This window comes from Rattus rattus, chromosome 8 (assembly GCF_011064425.1).
Source record: "Rattus rattus isolate New Zealand chromosome 8, Rrattus_CSIRO_v1, whole genome shotgun sequence".
NCBI classification, from domain to species: domain Eukaryota; kingdom Metazoa; phylum Chordata; class Mammalia; order Rodentia; family Muridae; genus Rattus; species Rattus rattus.
The window spans coordinates 41076289-41082102 of NC_046161.1; the positions used below are offsets into that span (position 1 = coordinate 41076289).

Genomic DNA, 5814 nt, shown 5'->3' on the forward strand with positions numbered 1-5814 from the left:
CCTTCCCTAGGTGTCATGCAAGGATCCACTGGGTAACCATTTGACTTCAGAGGGCTCCACATTGCTCCCTCAGAACATCCAGTGCCTCAGAACACCAGGTTGGTGTCATCGCACTCTCAACTTCTGCCCTATGAAAAGCCACGTGGCTTGGCTGTGCATGTGCCTACCATCTATTCCTTTGCTTTTCCTTCTCCAGCCCCCATTCTTTTTCTCAGACTGTAACAAAACTCGATGGATTTACATCCTGGTGAGAGCAAAGCCCCACATAAACAAATCAAGCTGAGGCAAGAAAAAGAGAGTGGAGAATGGTTTGCTACCTGCGGCAGATAAGGAGGGGGGAGGGATATTTCCATGGCAATGCCTTCTGGAAACAAAGAAAGCCTAGGGATTTTATTTGGGGACCTATTATGTTTATATGGGAAAGCACTTCAGGGGAGGCAAGTACACATCTGAGCATGCTCAATTAAGGAGCACATTCCTGAACATGCTCCGGTTAAGGTCATAGTTCAAGAAGGAGAGGAGTTAGATACGCTTTGAGATGTGCCTGGTTCAAGGTCACCTAGCACATGGTCCAAGGGTTAAAGTGGAAGCTAGAAAGACAGTTGGGAATGTTCAGTGTGTGATATAAAAAGGGCAGGCTGGGACGCCTCTGCATGCTGGGAAAGGATTCAGGAGGACACTGACATGGGTGGTTGTCACCGATGGTGCCTGCCTTATTTGGTTGCTAAGAAGCCACATCCAAATACCCTGAGCCCTAGACTATGGATGGTAGGTTAGAATTTTGAAGCACCCGCACCTTCTGTATTGGCTGCTTCATAAATAAACTGCCTTTTGCAAATCTCTTTCTATAATCAACTACTGTGGGGTTGAGAAGGCAAACCCTGATCAGTTACTGTGCATGGAATTGATACTCGAGAGTGTCAATATTTTTGAACTAAAGGAAATAGGAAGGCCTGAGGTACTGCCTCAAAGCAAAGAAAACCTCCTCTTGCCTTCCCAGGGGAGGTTTGCCATCTGGCTGAGGAAACTTCTCCCAAAAGAAATGTAGCCAGTGATCCCCATTACACTTGCATCTTAAACTGTCCTCCCTCAGCCCCAGGCTTGTTCCTCAGCTTCTGGCCCTGGAGCCTCGGGGAGGTGAGACCTCATTTGCCTCAGGTTAGCTCACTAGGGCAGGCCTTTGAAGTTAGAGGCTGGCCTTTATTTCTGGCCATGTTTTGTTTCTTGGTCCATCACGATGCGAACAGGTTCTGCCAGCAGGAGCTCCACCCATGCTTCCCACGCTGTGATGGACTGTGTCTGATTTGGTGTGCCAAGGTGAGCCCCCTTTCCCTCCAGTTGCTTCTGTCTGGTGTTCTGGCCACAGTCACACAAAGGTAGTGACCACGCCCTGTCTCTGGAGATCTCACCGTAACCAAGCATCTGCCGGTCAGAGCGGACTTCACACCTGTTCTTCTTATGGTGGCTCTGGGAAGTCGCCTGGGAAACTTGCTTTGCACGGCAGTGGGTTTTGAATGGAGTTCAGATTTCACCCTTGACCACTGTGCTTGTCATTTTGCCATCCCTGCCAGAACCCAAAGGAACTTTGCCTCAGGTCATTGTCTTCTCTTTGGGCTCAGTCACCTCTCATGGAAATTCTCTACAAGCCTCTGGAAATTGTCTGATGATGCCACCCTTGCCCTCCTATTTAAGCTTTAGCCAGTTGGACATTCTTTGGGTTTCTATACTTTACATGTAAAAATGTACACATACGTACATTAAATAAATGTATGCCTTTCCCCCATAATGTATTGATTTCATATCTTTTGTCAATTTATCAAATTGTCATCAGGTCAATGAAAAGTTGTCCCTAAAGTCTCCCCTCAAAAAGTATGTGTTCAGCCTGCCCCTAGAGGCATCGTGGGTGGGACTGCTGGATCACATGTGTAGGTGGCAGAGAGGAGAGAGGCGATGTCAATGCTCATTTCTATGGACAGTTGAAAGATGTTCCTGGAAAAAAGCAAGCCTATGATGACCGCCAACCTAGTACCGGGGGCCTGAACAGGGTGCTAACCTGGGATGACCACTATTTGGGTACAGAGCAGGCCTCAAGGGGCTCCCAGGATAAGGAGCAAGCCAAAGAAGACAGTCACCAGAACTGTGCCATATGGCCTGGACAGGAAGCTAGCCTGAGATGTACCACACAGGTCTGGCAGGACAGGGAGGGTATGAACAGAGGGAGATAAGTAGGATTGGAGAGTATGATGTGAAATTCACAAAGAACCAATACAAAGTTTAAAAATGTAAAAATACATTTTTGTTGGCATACACAGGAACTGTGGATGCATTACTTTTCAGGGTCAAATAAACTCCATGTGAGTAAAATGTACATAGGATTTGAGATGAGGAGATAACCCTGAATTATTTGGGGGGAGGGTCCTATGCGATCACCAATTTTTTTTATAAGAGTGAGACAGGAGGGTCAGGAGAGAGTAAAAGTCTGTTTGACAATGAATACAGAAATTAGAATGATGTGGCCACCAGCCAAGGAGTGCTGGCAGGTTGTGGACATTTGAAGAAGTCAAGAATCCTCCAGGAGGCTGTGCTGCTGACCCATTGGTTTGAGTTGTGTGGGACTCATCTGGGACTGAGAATTTTGAGAACAAACTTGTGCTATCTGTTGTAAGCCACTTAGTTGGAGGAAACCATTCCACTCATGTGGCATCCAATCTAAGGCCAAATCATCTAAATTTTCTGTCACACTTCAGTTTGTCATTCTTTTTAAAGTGGTCAAGGTATCAAGTGTTAGGTGATTGGCCCTGGCCTCTGAGAACTTTATGGTGAACTAGGAACTCATTTACAGGGCAATGAGGTCTCAACACTTCAATCCTGCCTGTGACTCCCTGGCCCTGCCTCCTCATTTTGCCTGAAGCTTAGTTGATTCACTTAGATCCCTAGAACCTCCTGTAGTGATTCAGGAAGCATCTCACAGGTGACAGATAACGAAGCATGATGTGGGAGGGGGCTGGGAGCATGGCCCTGTACAGAGCTGCTTGGCTACCATGTGCAGGACCCTGGGTTTAATGTCAACACTCCAAACCCAATCCTGAACCAGTGCAGAGTGAGAGACTTTAATAGCCGCAGATTTTAATAGCTATCGATTAGACATTAGCATTTAAAAGCTAGTTATGCGGTCTAAGTACAAACAAACACGCTCACTTTAAGTACAGCATTTAAAGAGGGGGACAAGCAAATCTGTGAGAGATCCACGTGCAGTTCACTCAGTTTCAGAAGGTACACACAGATTGTGTTAGAAGTCTGTCATTGTGGCAGACCCAGTAACACATGTCACTTTTGTAAACACACCTTCCTGACAGCTTTATTGATGTATACTTGCCATACAATAAGATGCATGTGCCAACATGTGCCACTTGGTAAACTTCGACACATCTATCTTTATGATTATATTCATTGTTAAATAATAATAAGAAAATACTCATCACCCCTGAAGTTTTCCTTCTGTGCTTTATAACTTGTCCTTCTTTCTGTCCCCCTGTGTCCCCTATTGCCTGCCACCCCTCTAGGCGACCACTGAATATACTTCCTATCCTAGCACCCAAGTCAGGTAGCTCACACCCACCTTTAAGTCCAGCCCTTGGGGAATCCGACACCTCTAGCCTCCATGGCACTGACTCAGGCATACCTACCTACCCACACATGGACATATGCTTTAAAATGGTGAAAAGAAGCCTTAGAAATTTGTATACTGTAATTTCTCCTGGGAAAATACTCATGTAGGCTCTACAGAAGCCACAGGTTGGGCGGAGCTTCCGTGCCAGGGCCAGCTGGGTAAACTGAAACAGGAGTCCTTATGTTGAAGTTTCAGCTACAGAGGTGGAACCAGATTGCTAATCCGAGTTTTGGAGAAATCAGGAGAGTGAATGGTCATAGCCAGATTCTTGTAAAAGTGTAGTCAAGTGTTTCACTTCTGCTTGCAGGCAGTGAGGTCTTGGCACCTCATCCATGACTCCTCCCCCACCCAGCCCTGTGCTTTAGCCGTTATAAAAGGAGGCTCACTTTGAAGCGACCAAGCAACCAGCTGCCTTTGCTGGTTCTGTATTCCTCAGTCTTCTCTTTTAATGAAGACATCTCCCCTCTCCAGCTGATTAGAACCTTTCTCTAGCCGATGGGACTAGATGTTGCCTGACTCCAGAAATGTAGACAAGATCAATGGAGACCTTTAAATTCATTTTAATTTGTCTTCTGATGATCTGACAGTTGACAAAGTGACCAGAAGGGCAACACTGACAACCATGAAGCTCTGACTAAGAATGCAACAGGGGATTCTGACCTTCTGAGGCCTCCTGTCTTCTTGACAGAGCTTCAAGGATGGGAGGCAAGTTCCTCCTGTCCTGCCCCTGCTCTGTTGTATTGAGTGCCTAGTTTTCTGGCCGTGGAATTCAGGGTCAGTTTATCTTTTGAGTAGATTCTTGACCATTGGGTCTGGAGTCCCTGAGACTCTACTGGGAAGCTGCAAGTCTACAGGTAACTGTGGTTCCTCTACCAGGAAGCTGCAAGTCTACAGGTAACTGTGGTTGCCTGAAGTGGCTACAGCTGTGACAGCATGTGTTTCCAGGTTTAGGGGGTCGCAGTGTTGGGGGTTCATCCTCTTTGTAGACATCTTCTTTGAGATCTTAGGTAAGGGAGGCCTCAGGTGTCTGACCTGGTCAGATGGAAATTGGAAAACCATTCGTGGGTAATCAGGGTTTGTGGGGAGCAGTTCTGAAAGCTAGTGTGGCATTCTCCCAGCACACGGGAGCAGAAAGAGTGAGCAGAGCCCTTGTACGCATGCCATTCATTGCTCCCTGCCCTGGTAGAGGATGCGGCATGACCAGGTCCTTTAAACTCCTGTGACACCAATGATGGACTGTTACCTGGTGAGCCAAGAGAAGCCCTTCCTCAATTAAGTTGCATTTGCCGGGTATTTAGAGAAAGAAAGCAATGTGGGGAAGGGGGCAAAATGAGAATTTAAGAAGGACTCATGGGAAGTGAAAGGAGAAAGGAGACAGGTGGGTGGATAGGTTGGGGGTAGAGACTCGACTAAACAAATTCTGCTTGAAACTATCATAATGATTCTTTTTTTTTTTTTTTTGGTTCTTTTTTTTTTTTTTTCGAGCTGGGGACCGAACCCAGGGCCTTGCGCTTCCTAGGTAAGCGCTCTACCACTGAGCTAAATCCCCAGCCCTCATAATGATTCTTAACACTTTGCATGCATGCTACTTTAAAATAATAAATGGCCAGAGAGATATGTGGGTGGTGCTCCATCTGCATAGTGTACTGCATAGTATTCTGACCCCTTTTTGGAGCCTATCAATTTTTACCTTGAATCACTTGTTAAATAAACTTCCTATTTGGAACATGATAGAAAGTACCCGGCAAATACAACTTAATCAAGGAAAGGCCTACACACACAGAGCATGTTACAAGTCTGGGTCCTTGCTTTACAACAACAACAACAACACACACACACACACACACACACACACACACACACACACACACACACACACACACACACACACACACACACACAAAAACCTGTAACAAGTCTGGGTCCTTGCTTTACAACAAAAACAACAACAACATGCACACAGCCTGTGACAAGTCTGGGTCTTTGCTTTGGTGAAGGCTAACCCATAAGCTGTAAAAATGGCTACAAGGAAAATAACTTGAGAGGCTTCCTGGTGCTTCTGAGGAGCACAGAAAAATGTCTTGGGTAATTGTTAAGATGATGGGCAAAAGTTCTCCATGTTTCTTTACAAACCAGATCATGGA

The 5814-nt window shown here is 46.0% G+C and overlaps 1 pseudogene; it reads left to right on the forward strand.

The window, feature by feature from the left end:
• Window positions 1-1881: 1881 nt before the first annotated feature.
• On the forward strand, window positions 1882-1997 carry LOC116908423 (annotated as a pseudogene).
• Window positions 1998-5814: the final 3817 nt, after the last annotated feature.